The 19,567-nt window shown below is 40.1% G+C and overlaps 1 protein-coding gene across 4 annotated transcripts in view; it reads left to right on the top strand.

Moving 5' to 3' along the window:
• Nucleotides 1-19,567, top strand: part of Runx1 (RUNX family transcription factor 1) — a 237,047-nt gene that overhangs the window by 87,230 nt on the left and 130,250 nt on the right. The gene's annotated exons all lie outside the window — the stretch shown is intronic.

Here is a 19,567-nt window from a genome sequence, read left to right on the forward strand (position 1 = left end):
CTTGGACACCCTGCCCAGTACCCCTCAGTTGAGTTAACATAGGCAACAGCCTACCTATGTGCACTGATACTCAGATCCATCAGTTCATGACTCCAGATGACCCAGAAAGAGTTCAAGGTTCCAAGATGAGAAAGATAAGTTTGTACACACCAGCAGATGGCCAGAGGTGTGCTTCCTGCCAGGATCCATACAAGAGCTCAGCGACTAGTGTGTGAGCATCATTCTGATGTGTGTCTGGACTGTGTGACTATCAAATGGGCCAGAGGTCTTCAGTTTATTGCCCTACAACCATCAAATAATGGAGAACAGGTGAGATAAGGGCACAGGCTAACTCCAAATTGGGTTTGTCTCTCATGACAGTCACACTCCTTTGGCCCTGTTCCTCTGAGACAGTGAGCTCTATCCACAACCCATGGGTCCTTAAGAAACTGGCTCTCTAAGGGGGTCTCCCTCCCACCTTTCCCATCATTGCCAGGTCAGCTCTAGAGAGCACTGACTGTCCAGAGCTCCTGATTTGCCCCCTGTAAGGACACCCTGTGCTGAGCCCTTCACATTCCAAAAGCTACCTGGGCGCCTGGCTTCCTGTCACAAACACTTATATTTTCTGCCTGTGTAGCCTTCATTTTCCAAGGAGTTGTGTGAGGCTTTGTAATTCATAATTATTGTACTTAGTGCACCATAATGCTTTTCATCTTCAAAGCAGTCAGCAAATATTAGCACACTCTCATAACTCCTGCACTGGCCAAGTCAGCATCTCTCTCCCTGTTACAGCACCTGGGTGCTACAGGGACTGAGGAGACAACCCAGCCCAGGTGTCACCATGCTCAGAGGCTGCTTCTTTCTTGTGTCAGTTTTCTCTGGAGTCAGGTTGGCTCCTTTTATAAAATGCCATCATTCAAACAAGAACAATATGGGTGCCTGTCCCAGTGGAATAAACCGTCTTCTGAAACTCATGGTTCTACCACATGGAAATGGTTAGTTCCTTTTTATGCTCATTCTTCACAGCAAGCCTGGTGGGCAAAGTCAAAGCTGAAGAAAAAGAGTGAGTTTACCTCACAAATGGAAATAATTTTGTAAGCTTTGAGAACTGAGATATATGATGGAATAATACACCCTGCAGATTACTGTGGATAGGACAGAAATAAGAAAAAGAGGAGGAGGAAGGATGTGGAAGAGAGGCCTCAAAAGTTCTGGCCACTCAGATTCACTGTGCTCAGGGTCCTGGGCTTTGGAACCACAGCCCGTAAGTGAGGTGGTCGTCACCCTGGCCTAAGAGCACAAAAACTCACGCAGTTGCAAACAGAGAAGCCAACACTCACTAGGAAATTTTGTGACAAATGAGACTGGCTGAGAACTTGACACTTTGGAGAAAAAATGGCCCAGTAATGGTCTTTTCACTCAGTAGCTCAATTTTTATTGTGCAGATGTAAAAGTGGCCTTTGGAAAACCCGAGGGTCTTGAAACGTCACAGTGACCACTTCAACTCAGACTCGTCGTTTTTCTGTCGACTTCTATTCTTGTTCTATGCGTTCACTATTTCCCCTCAGTTAATTTTTCAAAGGAGAAACTCCTTTGACTGCGTTTTCAAGAAAACCCTGCCAATTGAAAGCATCCAAACTAGGGGATGTCTCTCCCTCTGCTTCAGTGGGAGAAAAATGCACAACTAATCTCCCTGCTTCATGCTGTCCAAACCCACATCCCATCCCCTCCCCCACCAAAAGAGAAAAAAACAAAAATAGGTATTTTGCTGAATTTCCCTTCGGAAACAGGCAAGATTTATAACAAATGTGCTGTTTTGTGTTGACTATGAGTTGACTTTCTTTTTATACATTTGCTCACATATGTGAGGAGAAAAAAATATGTTAGTTGAACTAAAAGAAATTTGAGCCAAACTCTCCTTGACAGTTAACCTGGTTGGAATACAGTTGACTTCTTTCCTATTCCGGAAAAGCAACCACATGTTCCCAGTAGCTCCTTAATGCCATTACTTGATTAAAGCAAGGCATTTCATTTCCTAACCACTACAGGAATAAGCAATATAGCTGTCAATAATTTTTCAACAGAGCTTCAGGCATAGTGGTCACCATCCAACCACATTTTTATATGCTCATTAACGCATTTCCATCAATGCTTAAAAATTCACCTTCGTAAAGCTTGGGAGTCTTCGGGGATTTTGCTAGTAGGAGGGTGACCTTCTCCTTCATCTGTTTTCAGATTATTTTGTTGCTGAATACACAATACATCACAGCAATGTGCCTCAATCTTCCACTTAAGTCAAATCTGGTTACATTCAGTGTGCCTGCCCACTGGTCAGAGTCATGATCCTAATGGAAGTAAGGCCAGCCCCTCTCTTACCTTTCATGTACTTGCTCACCTTTTCTGAGTAAATTAGAACCTGCACCATAGGATTCTCTGTAAAATAATTGTTTCCATTTATTGAGCACGAATCATGGGCCAGGCATGGCCCTGAGTACTTTGTTCATGGGATCTAATACCCTCATGATCCCTTAGAAAGGCCTTCCCACCCCTTAGTAAGCATGAGAATCACCTGGGAAGTTTGTTAGAAACCTAAACTTCCAAGTTTCCCTTATTCTACAAATATGTGAACTCTGTAGCTTCTGGATTGGGATCCGTGATAAACAATTGACAGTACTTAGAAGTATTCAAGGTATTTCTGCCACAGGTAGTCTGTGCAGGCAGATGGTTCCCTGGGGAAGAGAGATAGCCATAATTCCCATTTTATAGGTAAAAATCTGGAACTGAAGAGGTTATCAAAGTTCCCAAACTCACCCCTAAATCAACTGAAACCTGTACTATGCCAACTCCAATTCCATGCTCTTAATCAGATGCACCACCCCTCCCTTATGTTACAGAGAACTGATACTGATTTTCCTTGCCAGAAGTAATGTCAGAATCAGAGCGTGAATGCTAGCAGCCATTACAGCAACTCCTAAGTTCAATGTCTTTGTAAAGCCAAGGCTGATTGCTCTCTCACACATAAACCAACACTTTGAGAGCAACTCCCTTAGAAAGGCCTCCTCCACACAATGATGGAGGACCCAAAGCTGCTTCCTCCTAGCCACTATCCTGTCTGGAATGCAAGATCCAGACTCACCATGGTAGGTTGGGGACAGAGGGCTGGATGATCATATAGGACCTGTATGGGTATTAGTCTGGAAAGGGTTAGATCAGTGGTCTTTCCACCCTGTTGATCATAAGCCAGTCTGGCCTAACTGAAAGGGAAGCTGAGGAAAGAGGAGAATTCCATGTATTTCTGGTGAGCTCCAGAGCAAGAACTCTGGGACTTGTACTCAGCCCCTAAAGTGTCCCAATTTTCCCTTAGCCAATGGGGTAGGGCCCTCTTTCTTCACCTTGCCCCTCTACTTCCTGTCCTTCTGCCTCTGCCCTGCAGGCTCAGTCCAGTATGGCCTCTGCAATTGAACAACCAGCACACTGGTCTTGCCCTGGGTAGGCAGGTGTGTGTGGAAGGCATCCCGGAGGAATCCCATCACAAGGACATTCCCCTTCTGCTTTGCTTCTCTTACTTTAGCCAAAGAAAGATTTTTTAACCCAGACCTGAAAACATGAAACTGAGTCTTCTAAAAGCCATTTCTCTACTCAACGATAGCCAAGTGCATACAGGGGAACTACTCTTTCTATCGCTTAAAATACCATTGCCTAAGTGATAAGTTTAAAGAAAGGGACTCGAATATGCCAACAGACAATACCCTAAATGATGCACATCAGCTTGCTGCTTAGCTCAGCAGTCAGTCAGGGCCCTAACTGACTGATGGTCAATGCTTTGCTGTAAACTTTAAGAAAATCATTTTAGAAACATCAATACCATTTGTTGCAACAAACTTACCATTTCTTAAACTCAATTTCTTGGTCTCCAGGCCTTTCTTTATTCCGTTTTCTTCTTTACTGCCTTCTTATCTCCTTCACCCATTTCTTCTTTTTCTCAGATGCTTCTCCACTGAGTCTACATTTCCATCAGATCAAATCACATTCAGATCTTACTCTAGTGAGTTGTGGATATGTCTTTCTTAGAGGCCAATAGATGTATTTTGTTCCACTTGCCTGTACTCCATCAGTTAAAAATTTCATTCAGAGATCAGAAGAAAGCAAGGGTTTAAACTAGATGAAATTTTACTTATTTCATATAGTGATTCCAGATATAAGTAGCCCAGGGCTGATCTGGCAGTCCTACTATGTCATCAGGGATCTAGGCTCCTTATATCTTTCATTCCCATCATCCTTAACATTTGGCTTCCACTCACGAGAATGTCTCATGGCCCAGAATGGCTGTCAGAGCTCCAGACATCAGATCCATTGTCTAGCCAGAAGGAAAGGGGAAGGACAAAAGAGTCCTTTAAAAGAGCTTCCCTGGAGGTCTCATCCACAATATATTCACATGTCTGCCTAGCTGCAAAGAAAGATGGGAAATGGCCTTTTATCTAAGCATATTACTGTCCTCAACAGAAATTAGAAATCTGTTTCTAAGGAAGAAGGGGAAACGGAACATGGAACTTGCACAAAACAGAGGTTTATCAAAGCTTGTTGGACTGAATTAAATTCATAAGGACAGTGTAATAACAGACAGTGTAATAACACTGAAAGATACACTGCTAAAAAAATTCTCCAAAACAGTCTCTGTAACTAAGCTGTTGGGTTAACAATGACTTAGATCAGTGCTCTGTCCCTTTCAGACTTCTGAAGGTAACAATGCTAATGACCTTCTGCCTTAGTTGGAGGGACAGCTGGTTGTAGAAGGAAGATCACTACTCTTCAGTAGCGAAATGTACAGTTAAAAGCGAGCTCAGTTGGTCACAACCTGCATGACAGCTCAGATGTGCAAACTAAAGATGAAAATACCCGTCTCGTGGCGTAGGTGGTAATTAACAAGAAGGGACTGTGGTGATCTGATGTATGTGAAGGGGCTGCCTAAGGCCCCAACCAGTGTGTCTGGTAAACAGTACCTGTGATCAGAAATGAGAAAGAAGAAAAGCCAGCCGTGGCCTCTTGGATGTATTAAACCTCTAAAACCCAGTTTCTTTTTCTGTCAAGTGAGGATATTATTTTTTACTTTCCAAAGTAATAAAGTCAAGGTGATTAAATGAGATAAGGAAGTAAAAGAGAAGTAGATATCATAAAGCAATTGTAAAAGTACAGTGAATTCATTTCTTCAGAGAGTAAGTACTGACCTGGGCCAGGTATGATTATGGATGAGCCAAAATTACCAGTGGAAATTTCTGGTACCCTACATGGTAATAGATTGGTGCTACACTTTTTTAAAGAAGTCTTCCTATTCAAAAGAAGTACAGTTCATTGGAAAGATGAAATCCTGTACAGTTTCTGAAATCTAAGCCATAAGGGCTATCTGAGTGGGATGGCTGTCATTCTTCCTCTAGGTGACTTTTAGAACTCATTGTAGTGTGGTCTCAAAACACCTGAGCCACTAGTGTGATGGCCCCTTGGCAGGTGAATGGATGAAGAATTCCCACCTGCAAGGAGATGCCCAACAGTTGGCAACACTGTCAAAGCTAAATACTTTGTCACTTGATTTCCAGAGGCTGTTGACAAATTGCTGCTAATGTCTTTTTTAACAAACTTCATAATGAGCTCTTAGAGAGCAAATCAGCATCCAGTACTGTCATCATTCACTAGTGTCAATAAAGGATTTACAAATAGAACTTTAATTATATTCTCTGAGATTCTGCAGGATGTTCGTGTTTCCCCTAAACCCTGCTGGAAGTTAGCACAAAGACAGACTCTTGTGGGCTTTAAGGTGGGACATCAAGGGGAGATACCTGCAGGTACACTGCTGACCGCAGATATTCTAGGCAGTACAACTAAATCACTATGTAATTATATGCATAATTAATTATTATTTAAGTACTTTCCTATAAGGGCTTGGATTTTTTTTGGTTCATAGACACTTCTTGTTAATTATACTTTAGATATGCAGAACAGATATGCTTTCCAATATTTTCTAATTGCCAGTCTCATAGCTTTTATCAGTTGTTTATCTTGTACTTTGAAAACTAGAATACTAGTTGTGTATATAAAACAGCAAAATAAACTACGATATACCAGTGTTAATCTTTGTAACATTGTAGCTATAAGACCTTGGGCCACCATGAACTTGGTGTCACCCCCTAAGTAGACTGAGAGGCTTAGGCCAGGTAATAGTATTGTTTAGCTTTTGGCAGTTTATAAAGAGTTATAATGTTCATCTAATTTTATTTCAATTTGTGAAAAGATCTCTCAGACCCCTTAGTATTTTCAAATTCTGTGACCCGATAACATCTGTTCAACAGTGCTTCTGTAAACCCAAGAACAATATGCCAATGCCACTGTCATCCACTCTATGCGGGACAGTTCAGAGAAACAGCTAAGTTGATTTCCCTAGAGGGCCTCTGGAAGCCTGAAAGAAGCACCCATATATTCATCTTTCTGCCCCCTCAGCCTAGCTCCTGCTTGCCAAAGGGATATGAGTATGAACACTTGTATTGGTTGGTTAAACAAAGATAGAAGATGAGCAAGAGGCGCCTACTTCCTGCCCTGTCTTCAGAGCTGTGATGGAGAAAAGGCGAGGCAGGCTTCACTGGCCTTCAGCTGGTCCGGCTGTGGGGTCCACGATGGGTGTCCCTGGAGTTGGGTCTGCCTTCGTGATTATGCTCTATTTTTAATTATACTGATGATTATCCCATCGTGGTGAGCGAGCAGAGGGATGGGTTTCGTGGTGACCTTTTCACACACACTTTGATCTTATCCACCTCCCCTACGACCCTGTCTTGCCTTCTCCCCTCCCCAGTCTCTGTCCTCTTCTTCTCCCCTGACTGCCCTTCTCTGCTTTTCAGGTCTTTTCTTTTCAGTTTCGACATAGGAAAGAAAAGATACAATGTTTATCTCTCCGTATTTGGCTAATTTTGATTAACAAGATGACCTCCAGTTCCAGATATTTTCCCGCAAATGACGTAATTTCATTCTTCTTCATGGCTACATATCTATTCATCTGTTGATGTTGACAAGCTCCTCAGATGATTTTTGTATTGCGGCTATTGTGAATTATGTTGCAGTACATGTGGACCTGCAGAAGTCTCTTGAGGGTGCTGACTTACAGTCCAGTTAAAACGCTGCTGGGAATACACCCCAAGGAAATGGTCTTGCTCCTCACTGAGGAGCATGCTTAAAAACCTATGTAGTCAGCAAAATTCTTTCTCCTCATTCCATTGGTTGATGACATTTTCAAGATATTGCCTTAACCATTCTCTGGCCAGGCACATAACCTCGCCATGTTGAAATGTTTTCCCAACACCAAAATTTACATCTTTGTTATTATGATGGGAAGTTTGTGATGATTTTATTAGAACACAATGAACACAATTTGCTCTACAGAGATTGATTTCACACTTCTACAGATGTATGGCATCTATTCAATAAAATAGATAACACTGGTTTTAAATCCTGCCATTAATTAAACTTCCCCAGTGAACCCCAAAAGGGGACTAGTGGGAATATTTAAACTAATTGCTGTGCTGATGTTCATTGTTTAATCAAAATGATTTGAGGGTGTCATTTAGTTTATTCCTCTAGATTTAAAATACACTTCACTAAAACATCTGTTCGTTCCTTCTTCCTATCTTCCAGACAAGCCCAGTTTAATTATTTTGGTGGACAAAGCAGAAGTAATGTATAAATAAATGAACATCTCTGGTCAAGAAATTCTGCATGTTCCCTTGTCTCTACACCCTTCAGACAGCCTACATTTACATAAATAATGTTTGAGATTATTCAGTCATTCATGTGAGCATGTGTGTGTGTGTGTGTGTGTATCTGTGTGTGTTTCTAAAAGCTGCTCTACCTAGAATTCCTATAAAAAGTCATAAACTTGAGCAGCAGATTAGTACATAGAAATGTTTAGATGGCACCTAAGTGTGATTACATCAATGGATCTGAGAGCAATGTTGGTCAAAAGAATCTGAAACTTCATCCTTCAATGTTTTTTCATCTAACATTTATTAAATCCCAGCTAGGAACAAAGGGCTCACATGCCAGGTGCTCATTATGTTGGATGCTATCATAAGGAATGAAATTCAGTTTCTAGGCCCCAAAATCTTATGACCCATTTGGTGAGATGACACATGCAAAATGTAATCAAGCCAATTGAGGCATAGCTACGGTACCTTGTGTGGTTAGAAGAGGGCAAAGGAAGTGATCTTTAAAGCAGGAACTAAATTGGCCAAGTTGAGAAGTAGCTGATTTCGGACCCAGGCTAACCTGGATGGGAGCCATGTGGATAAGTGAGAAGGTGGAAGAGTTGGCCTTTTCTCTGAAGCTCAGAGGACATGTGATAGGCACAGGGGGAGTCCTACAGGGCTCACTAGTCCCCTTGTGATGAGCAGCAAAGTCTGGAGACAGAAGGAATGTCATGGCTCAGATTTGCTTCTGAGCCCCCATGTCTGTGCCCCACCAGCCCACCTGCCTGGGAAGCACCTGTGCACCCACTCAGCAGCCACTTCCTCAGCTGAGTTGCCAACCACATCTTACTATCTCAATATGAGATGCCTCTCATCTTTTTTATCAGCGTTGTGTTAATCAACCCGAGCTATAGAAAATACAATGCCTTATTTTGACTTTCCAAAAAACCCCAAAGAGGGGAGGCTTCATGGGAGTGAGACACCAGAACTGGGACTTGGGGGAAAGATAGAGACTGGGAAGGAGGATATTCCGCACATTCCCCACAACCCCAAACCAAGGGGCAGGGAGGCACAGGTGGCTTGTACCTCCATGGCCACGGTTCTTGGAGGGAGGACTATGATTCTGCGTGCAAGGAAGAGCAGAAGACTGAGAGCACAGAAAATGCTAACAGTATTTTGGAAGAAAGAAATGTCACAGTGACACCATTTCTTCAGAATGATTAGCCGAAAGGGAAAGTGGGAAGGGACAGAAGTTATGGAGACCAGTTCACACTGGAGATTGATGAGGGCTGAAAGGAGGGGATAGCAGGATGACCCAAAGGGTAGCACAGTTGCCAGAGATGGTGAAGGTAGAACTGACAGAAGTGGGCAACCAAGTGAGAGGGAGGATGAACTGCCACGTCTGAAACCAGAAAGTCACTGGAGAGAGGGAGTCAATGAGCATGGAGAAGTGTTACTTTCCAAGAGCAACCAAGAGATGAAGCGTCCAGCTCACGGATGGAGATGACAGGCTGCAGTTCAGGAAGAAGCCACATTTGGAGGAAGTGTTGACAGTCACATTTGTAGATACAGTAACTGAAACTCAGGAAATACCCAAGTCTCCTGAGCTTCAAAAGAAAGGGTCCCAAGAGAAGAAAGAAAGTGGTGAAGGTCACTTTGTTTAGGGACCAGGGCACAGAGAAGGAAAGAAGTGTCAAAGAGGTGGGGCAATCTCAGACTGCCTTGGTGTCCAGGAGATGCCAAGGGTAGAGAACATTCAGAGGAGGGCATTGTCAAGGGTGCCTGAAGGGAAGGACTGAGTCGGTAAGGGTAGACATAGGTGACATTTAAGAAAACAATTTCAAGAGAGCAGTGGGAGTAGAAAGCTGGTCCCTGGGCTGGGAAGTGAGAAGAGGATGAGAATTTGGAGGTGGAAGGTGGAGCATTCTTGTGAGATGTGTGGTAGGGACGTGAGAAAGGAGATAAGACTTTCAAAGAGGGGTGAGCAGCAAAGTTAAGGGAAGGTAGTTTCCGGACCCCCTAGGCAAGTCCGAGCATGTTGCTAAGCACAGAAAAATGGACCTGCATACATCTGGGAGATGGTAGCATTGTTTTGTTCTTCAAAAATTCTAATGCTCTTGGCTGTATTTTATGTAACTGTGATATTGCAGACCACCTAGGTATTGTAATGAATGTCCAAGAATGATCAATATAGATTCACCCTTGTATTGCAGGAACATAACAAATACTTTTTTGACAAATTGCATGTCTTGATAATACTATAGTGGCATGCCTTGTCTCAATAAAATGATTTATTTAACTGTGCTCATATGAATCTTAGATGTCAAAAGGATAATTTAGAAAGTACGTTTGGAAACAAAAGATTAAACCCAAATAAAATACAGACAATCTTGACTTACCGTGGTTTGGTGTAGAGAGGCTGAAAGTGATACGCTTGGAATTTTTCTCAGTACTAGGAGTTGAACCCAGGGCCTTTGCACTTGGCTACTGCGCCAACCCTTTTTATTTTTTATTTTGAGACAGGATCTTGCTAAGTTACTAAGTTGTCCAAGCTGGGCTCAAACTTGTGATCCTCTCATATCAGCCTCTCCCAAAGTACTGGAATTATGTAGTTCAAAATTTTGAATTTTGATCTTTTTCTGGGCTGGATATGTATGGTACAGCCCTCTCCCAGGATGCTAGTAGTGGCAGAGAACCAAAGCTTCTAGTCAGCCCCCTGCTCAAGAGGGAAAACCAATGAGACTGTGGAGTACTATGTTACTAAGCTAGATATTCCGTAGGTTACTTGTATTCAGTGCATTTTTGACTTAAAATATTTTTAATCTGCAGTAGTTAGTTGTTAGCTGATTAATGAGCAATAGCCAAAAAATCTGTAAGTTACACATTTATTCTCACTTACCATCATCAAAAATAAAAATAATCCCTTTTATTTTATTTTCCCCTTAGTCATGCAGTATGAAGAACTTATGTCAAATGTTTCATGGGCTGGTATGCATGTGCACTCAGACACTAACCAATCGAGCAGACTCATCTCTACCCAATTCTCAGAAAAAAACTGCTAAACAAAAGAATTATATGATTCAAGTAGGCGCAATTTTACTCCAATTCCTATAAAATTCAGGTTTTTTTAATTGCTGTCTGTGTACAATGAGGATAAGAAGCTCAGAGAGTAAGAGAATTGTTGAGGGCTATAGTAAGTACATGAAATGACTTCCTAACTCATTTCTTTCTTTCTTGATGATTAAAACAGAAAAGAAAAGAAATAATTTGAAGAAAAAAGAAAGACTATTATGTAAGCAAATCCTCTATTTAGGCAAATTTCATAGTTGTCACCACCAACATCCCTGTTCAGTGAGTAGAAAGTGAATCCAGTTCTCAATGTACAGGTAAACTGATATGTAGTTTTTACTTGAATGCATTAGAGCAAGCTCTAAGATACAATCTTATAAATCTCTGAACTTCTTTGAGAATATGTCAACGTAAGTAATTTATGGAAGATCACCTGGTCTAATAATTGAACTAACACCATAGTCATAGTGGCCTGTTATCATAATTTGTCACTTTCATATTAAATAACATGGCTTTTGATGAATTGATTTCCTTATCTTTCTTTGGTGTAAGTACTACAAAACTGGAAACTCATATGAAATACTTGGCTGAGAAGATGTTAAAGACATTTTTGTGCATTAAGCGTCCTGGCTTCTGTTACTGTGTGCAGGAATGGGCCTGGGGTTTACAGTGTGGTTCTTGCTGGAAGCTGAAAGGGGTACATCTGGTAAATACAGCAAAGGAGTCAAGGGGGAAAACGCTCCTCAAAACAGATCCATTTCTGTTTTTAGTTCCTGGGCAGTTCTTTGTATTTTTCCACACAGTGTGAAAAACACAGTCATAAAACCAAGAACAGTAGGACAGTCAGGATGAAATTCGTTTATTTTCACTAAAACATTTGTGGTTATTTTCTTCAGAAAGAGATCTTGATGACATGATTGATTGTCCCCTATGGAGCTTTTCCATTTATGCTTTCCATATATCCCAATTACTTGGAGATGTACAACATGTCAATGCAGGCAGAAGGGATGCGGGCTGCAAGCTGAGAAGACCCTGGCTGCTCTGAACCACAGGCAGGGACTCCAGGCTCACTCCTGATGCACACGAATGATAGGGGAAGACAGGGACTTTCCTCCAACTGACCAGAGGGTCCAAGCCCACTGGCTATCTTCCTGTTTCACTTCAGCAACACAAAGTTGTGCCGCTGCGGAAAGGATCCTCCTGGCTCTGAAACCAGTGAGATCTCTAGATAAATGCAGACTGGAGCAGCAGAGGGGCATCTGGTGTCATCTGACTCCTGGAAAGTGTCCATTAATCCTGCTAATTGTCCTCCCACTCTGCCTTAAAAATCCCTGCTCACCCTCCCATGTGGATGCACAGGATCTCTTCATTTTCAATTTGTGTCCAATCCTGGCATTTAATGCCATTTGTGTTCATCAGACTAATGGAAATATCAATTAAGCACAATCAAGCCTAGCTCTTAGCAATAATGGACACTTGTACCTAAACTTGGAGCAGAGGAAAGTAAGGTATGTGCTCCTTGAGGCATCTGGTGAGTGATTCTCAAGTGATATGGAACCTGTACTGGGGCCGACAAGGTGAAAATATCTGCATGGTCATATATGTGGAGTCTTACTAGACACGGTCACCAGTGGACAGGTAAATTAATATAACATTTTTGTTTGAGACATGGTCTTGCGAAGTTAGAACAGGTCCAAACGTGGTGTTATAAATCTTGGACAAAGGCAATATAAATAGCCTGCAGAGGACCTGCTGGTCTTGTAATCACACTAAAACTGGTATCTATTCCTACAGTCAGTCCCTATAGCAGAGATCCCCCCACCCCACCCCGGCCCAGACAGTGCATTGAGATTGATTTCTAAGCATCCCATTACCATCACATCTCTGGCATTTGAATCTCTCTGATTCAATCTGAACCTGGAAAGGGTTTGGCAGGGGAGGTCATAAAGCCCTTAAAGGTGCTTTTTCTTCATTGTTTTCTAGTTTTCCTTGAGAACTCACATCATATTTTGCATGATTCAGAGTGCCCTCCAAAAGAAAATCAACAATTGTAAGGAGTTTTTTGCATTACTGAGATGAAGAGAGCTTACAAGCTTTAACTTGCTGCATATGTCTCTCATTAAATAATCCTCTAAACTTCAAAAAAAAAAAAGGAAGAAAGAAAAAGAAATCATCATCTGTAGCTAAACATCAAACAATAAGATTATTTTTAGGCTCCCATACCATTAAGAAATTAGATTCCATACATTCATCTTCCAGTTATCTGGTTTTACTAAAATGACCTGAAAAAGAATGTGGGTGAATAGAGCCAAAATATTTTCTGCAAAGTATATGGGCTGACATTTAAAGAGAGTTCTTTAGTAAGAAGAGTCTTAACATGTCATACATGAAAAGACAAGAATTTTGAAAGGCTGGTTGGTAGAGTACGTTAGAAATCATACTGAGCTTGCTTCTTTGGACTTATGTGTGTATGTGTCTCTGCCTGATATTCAGAATCTGTGACGTCAGATACCTTGCTTGGCATGGCTTGGCATGGCTTTAGCATAATGCTGAATCTATATGGAAAAGATTAGAGAAAAAATATGGAAAAAATAGAGCTATTGTTATGCAACAGCAAGTGGATGTTATTTGGGATGGTCTCCAGGAGGTGCTGCAAGAACAGACAATTCCAGGAGGAAGCAGCCTTCACACTAGTACCATAGAATACATTTGGCAGCATGAGGAAACCACTAGCTACCCCCTGACCCCTACTGCAGGTACCTACCAAAGGCAACCCAGCTTTCTCCCTTGAATAGTGTCAACTGTGTTCCTTTTCACCTATTTCTCTTATCTTAAAAAAAAATGGAGATAGAAAAAATGCATTATGTAGCACTACTGAGAGAGAATAAAAGCTGATGATGGATAATCCACAATCTCAGTTCATAGATATCCTTCAAGAGGTTTTCAACTGCAAGATGTAGAAATTGAAAGGCAATGAGGAAGCCCCAGCCTATGCTCCTAGAGAGTAGCAGAGCCAGAGGAACAAACAGGATTTAATTCTCAACTCAGTGTTAATTCAGATTCATGTCCCATGAGCAGATCTGGCTCCTCAAGAGGGAGCTTCTGCTATTCTTGTCTGGGATGCTAAAGAGAGTCAGACTGACTCAGGGGCAGTAGAGTGAGTATAGCAATTGTCACAGTTCTGGATCAAGGCTTGTCAGAAGAACATTTTGGTTGTTCATATATTGATCAGATAATTAAGTTTAGAGAAAGAGTGACTCTGCCCAGACCTTTGGAATACAGGGACCTAAGGGATCTAAGGAAGGACGATTCCTGGCTCTTCAGTGTAGTAGTAGCCAAAATCGTTCTATGGTGATAATGGGATCTAACATTTACAGTTCTTTACCCTGATGTTTTAATAGTATTGGGTCATTGCAGCCATCCAGAAGGCAACCAAGCCCTGAATTTATTTGATTTCAAATTGAAGTGGTCAAATATATTTTAGACAAGCAGAAACACAAATTAAAGATTTCTGAGCCCAGTAGAAGAGACACCTACTAATTACCACTCTTAAAAGCACCAGAAAGTTCCTACACTCCCTTATGAAAATTCTAGGTAAAGCATCACCTTACATATTTAGGACAGTGGAATAGTTCAAGGTTAAGTGGGATTGGTCAATAGTGAGACTTCTGAAAAGCTCATAAGCCTCTTGCTCTTAGAATAAAACTAAGTGTAGCTGACTTTATGTTTCCCTCAAATCTGACTTAAGACTTAGAAGCATGTTGGATGTACACCCTTCCTTATAACCAATTTCTAGGTTAGAATATAGATAGATAGATAGATAGATAGATAGATAGATAGATAGATGATAGATAGATTTACCTTTATTCATACATATATGAATGTGGATATTACATTATAAAAAACTGATTTTAAAAATCATGAGGATACTTACTCTTGCTCTTTGGCATGTATTTTTTCTTTATATTTAGAATGTAACTTGAGGAATTCTAGATCTTGATGACTAACATAAAACGTGTTTAACCAGAACAGTAAAAAACTAATTAATACTTACCACTTGGTAGACCAAATGCAACTCTTTACTTATGGTCCAGGAATTTTGGGCTGGGGCTTACATGGAAGCTGCCATTATGAATTTGCCTCATAAATCATTAATGTTTCTCTATCCCATTGGCTGCTCTTATCCCACAAGATCCTCATAGCCACTTTCTGGCATTATTTCTCAACTCAACCATGCACTGGTAATGCAAAGGAAAAGCAGTTGTAATTGACTTTGTACTAGGAGAAGCTAACACGATTTTGTTGTTGTTGTATACTAAAAAGAATTAAGAAAAGTTAATGATGTTGAAATGCTTCCATCAACTTTCTGCAGATCATAAAATGCATGGTGGGTGATGATGTTTCCCTTTTATTAAAAGCAAAAGAAATTATGGAAAGAAGAGGCATACTTGATTATTTGTTGCACAACTCTTGGGCTAACCTGAAAGGTCTTGTATGGAAAGAAGAAAAATAAAACAGAAAACCTGGAGACAAAATAATCCAAAGATCACAGAATTTGAAATGCTCCAGAGTTTCTAAATCGCTGGTTGGGCTCTAGTGTCCTCCACTAACATGGGAAGCTCTGCTTTCATGGGCTATTTTTGTGGGTTTGCATATATGCTAGCCCCTTGGGAGAAAGTTTTAGGCATTCTCTAGTTATCCCCTGCTACGAGGGAAGGAATCTTGGTGCCTTTAGTCCAAACCTTCCTGAAAAGCTGAACCCCAGGGCCCAGTTGTTATTTCTTCAGGAGACTAAGGGGTTTCTATTTCTTCCCTCATTCTGACATGGCAGGTGTACTCGGGTTGGTAGAACACACTTGGCCTTACATGTTTTCTGCTGTGAGACTGTGGCCTTACTAAATATCACACAGGATTGTTAAGTTCTCTGCTAAAAAGAATTCAAACTATTGATGAACAACACACAATCAAGCACCCACATGGCAGAGCAACAGATATGGCCATTTGTGCTCATGTGACACTGCTATACAGAAAAGCAGCTGTTAGAATTTTTAAAATATGTCTGTTGGGCCTGAAAAAACATTAAATTATATTTTTTAAATATTTTCTTTCCTGGGACAATGCGTTTTTATGTAAAGCCCACCACTTGGTACATTAGGAGTCTCTAAACTAGAAAACACCTATTAATTGTCAACCATTTACTTGCTTGTAGCAAGTGTGAAATACTGCCACAATATGTTCACTGATTAATCATCTGATTTGTTTATAAATTTTGTTTATAAAACTTTTATGAAGAAAACATTTAAAATATTTTGACTTTGTCTTTATATGAGCTAAAACTACAAAAGTAGGAATAAATAAAATTTTGCCTAGAATGATTTTTGTCAATAGAAGACTTAAATTCCTTTGGTCCTAACACTTTGCCAGATAAACAACAAAACCATTCTTTGACAAATGTTCTCCGAAGCTTATTTGACTAAATTATCATTGGAAGCTTACTCCTTTCTCTCTATGGGCAGATAAAGACATCATGAGGGACGGTTATAAATGTTTATAGCAGGCAACAAAAAAAGTGGTGAGAAGAAAGAGAATGTATTTGTTTTAGAGATTTTAATGAAAGGCCAAGTTTCCACCCTTATTTTTAAACAATGTGTGTTCAGCATTTTGACAGATGTGGCACTTGGCAGGTCCAAAAGATTCTCACATATAGGAAAATATTGATTTCCAAGAATAAAAGAATAGCAAATGAAAAGCAGAAAGAAAATTGAGAGGAACCAGGAAATAAACAAAATTTGTCTCCTTGGACCTTGAGCAAAATGTCAGACTAAGAGAATTTCAAGCTTAAAAAAAGAAAAACTTTTCTCATTTTTCATTCTAGTGAGAACTAATTTAGCCCTAAATTAGAAACTGAAATAGTTTAGATAATATTTAGTTCTAAGAGAGGATTTGCTGGGTTTTTGTTTGGCTGGGGATGATGCCTCATCGAAAGAAGAAAAATGTATCAACTTTAGTTCTTCTGGAAACATGACTGACACAAGACTTCTTTAAAAAAATATCGTGTGTGATACATGTAGGCATTTAATATCTCGATCTCTTCATGGCAACTTTGAGGCTTTTCATTGTGAATAGTGTATAACTCATGATTTATTAATTTCTCTTATTAATCAAAATGTAAACTTTAGAAACCATAAATGGTGCTAAATGGCATATTATTGTGCATATCTGAAGTCAGGCTGCCTACATATTAAAAGCTCACGCTGGTTCATGTGCTAAGTTCTAGTATGTTGGGGACAAAACGTAAAAGTAGTTTGTGGTATGCTTAACTTCTCATTTCTTTGGGGTGCAAAAATCTTGCATTGCTATGAAATCTGTGCATAAAAGAGAATGGAATTTTTTAAAAAGGAGGCCCAACTTTCCTGATATCTTGTACTGAAAAACTCAGAAAAAGCAGGGAATAAGCAGAATAAATGAATCAATGAAGATTTTTTTTTCTTCTTGTATCCAGGGAACAAAAGTATTTTTCTTTTGTATTTTTTATTAGGAAATGACATCACCTAATGGAATCAGGTATAACATTTTTTAAAAAATTAAACCACAACCCCACACTACGCATCAAAAAACTGTCTGATCCAATTTTTCAGATTACTTTTCCAAATAAAGAAAACCATTTCTGGAATATTTGGAGTGATCTCAAATGAAAAGCGACTATGCATGAGGTAATCGTGCAGGGTGCTTGCTGGTGATTTACTTTATTATTAATTTGAGTCTCACAAAGGAGATGAAATGTGGAAACTGAGGAATGAAAGAAAAGCTAGTGGATTAAGTTATTGGGATGATTTCACAGACATCCCCAGAGTCTGTGAATCACCAGAGGAGCTCCAGCTCAACAATCAATGATTGTACTTTTTATTGGCTGACAACCACTAAATTACAATGGAACATTACCAGGTCCATCTGTGTTTTAAAAATATTACAGTAACAACAACAATAATAATAACTATAATTGTTTGAGTATTAAGAAAAGACTGCATTAAAGAGGGAATGCTGCATTAGTCAGTCCGGCAGAATAAATGATAACCTGGCCTTTGATTCAATGAGTCTTTATTAGGTGACAAAGATTGGACACATGTGTGCATAATCTCACATGCTTGAGGCCAGGCCCTCTGTCTGGGACACACGGCACGCCTAGGTCAGTGTACAATGGAACCCTTTGTCTCTGTTCTGTGCAGGTTTTTTTAAATACTTTTTTAAAAAACCAAACAGAGAATCATTTTCAGTTTTTAAATCAAATTTACCCCTTTCCCCCACTAAGCCACCAAAAATAGTAGTTTAGATAGAAAAAAAATTAGCTCTTCTCAACTGGCAAGTATTTCCATAGAAATTGCAGAAGATATTATATGTTCTGCTAAAACCAGAGGCTAATGCTGCATGAGCCTGAAAACCCCTCACCTGCTTTCCCAGCCTGCCTGATGGTGTTTAGCAAGCAGTGTGCACTTACAGGGCCTCAAGCCAGAGCCCTGCAAAGCCTTCGATCTGTCAATATTTCTTGCCACACTGAGATTTGTTTTGCCCACTCCAGTGTTCATACAGTTCCATCTCTGATAATTAGAGAAACGAGATGCCACACCTGTGCCAGCCTCGCAAATCTGCACAGTTAGCAGCTCTTTATCACAAATGCCTTCTACACAAGGATCCCCATCCTGTTTCCATTTAAATTTGCAAACATCTGTTACACAGGAGATGGGTTAGCTACCAAGCACTACTGTTAGATTTCTCGCCAGCAAGCCTCATTCCTTCATGTGGTTTCTGTTTTCTTCTTTAAACAGTTAATTATGTTTTATTCTTTCTTCTATAAAAGCTAAATTTAGCCAAGTTTTATACTAATTTAAAACATTTTCTGGAAATGACAGAGTGCTATTGTTCAAAAAAATAGCAGAGTCTGAATTCTAAATGGTTGTCCAAATGAATAGAAGGGGGGAAATGATCCCGGCAGCTCATGTCTTTAAGTCTCAAATTTTATTTGATGGACATGGACAAATAGTGTTTTGGTCATAAATCAATTCACACTCGGTACTCACATACACATTGTGATCAGAAGGGGGTTCCTGGAAGGGAAGTCTCCTGGCTTTTCATCTCCCCATGTTCTTCTCTTCTTAGTGTGGATCGAATGTAAATTCTGAATTCTGTGTGACACTGGGTGTAGCTAAGCAAAGACATGTGTTATGTATAAAGACTGGAAAATGCACTGTAGTGTGTACCAACTGCATCAGCCCCCTTTGCTGCTCATGGAGTCTTCTGCCATGTTTGCTTTTTGAGTTTTATTCAAAGCATTAATATATGAGAGCGAAACGATAACTCTCCTGGGCATGCTCTAGCCTGGTGATTCTTACTTAAGACTGGTTTTGCCTAGGAGGGGACATTTGGCAATGTCTGGACACATTTTGGGACATGACAACAGAAATAAGGAATGCTGCTGGCATCCAGTAGGTAGAGGTCAGAGGTGCCACTCGGTATCCTACTATACATGTTAAACTTCTCCACAACATATTTATCTGGCCAAAAATGACAATAGTTCTGAGATTGAGAAATCTTATTTTAGTCATCATACCTAAAAGTCTCCATTTTGTTCACTAAAGGGACAGTTCAATTACTATTATCATCAGTATCAATTATTACTAACAATACAAAAATCCCTGAACCATAAGACACTGGAAAAGATATTCAAAGTCATATTTATCCATTATTTCTTTTACATTCCCTAAACTTTCACAACAATTTTTTTAAGATATTTTCCCTAT

The sequence above is a fragment of the Heterocephalus glaber genome, unplaced genomic scaffold (assembly GCF_053883595.1).
Source record: "Heterocephalus glaber isolate CG9 unplaced genomic scaffold, H.glaber_assembly_v1.0 deba00000122, whole genome shotgun sequence".
NCBI classification, from domain to species: domain Eukaryota; kingdom Metazoa; phylum Chordata; class Mammalia; order Rodentia; family Bathyergidae; genus Heterocephalus; species Heterocephalus glaber.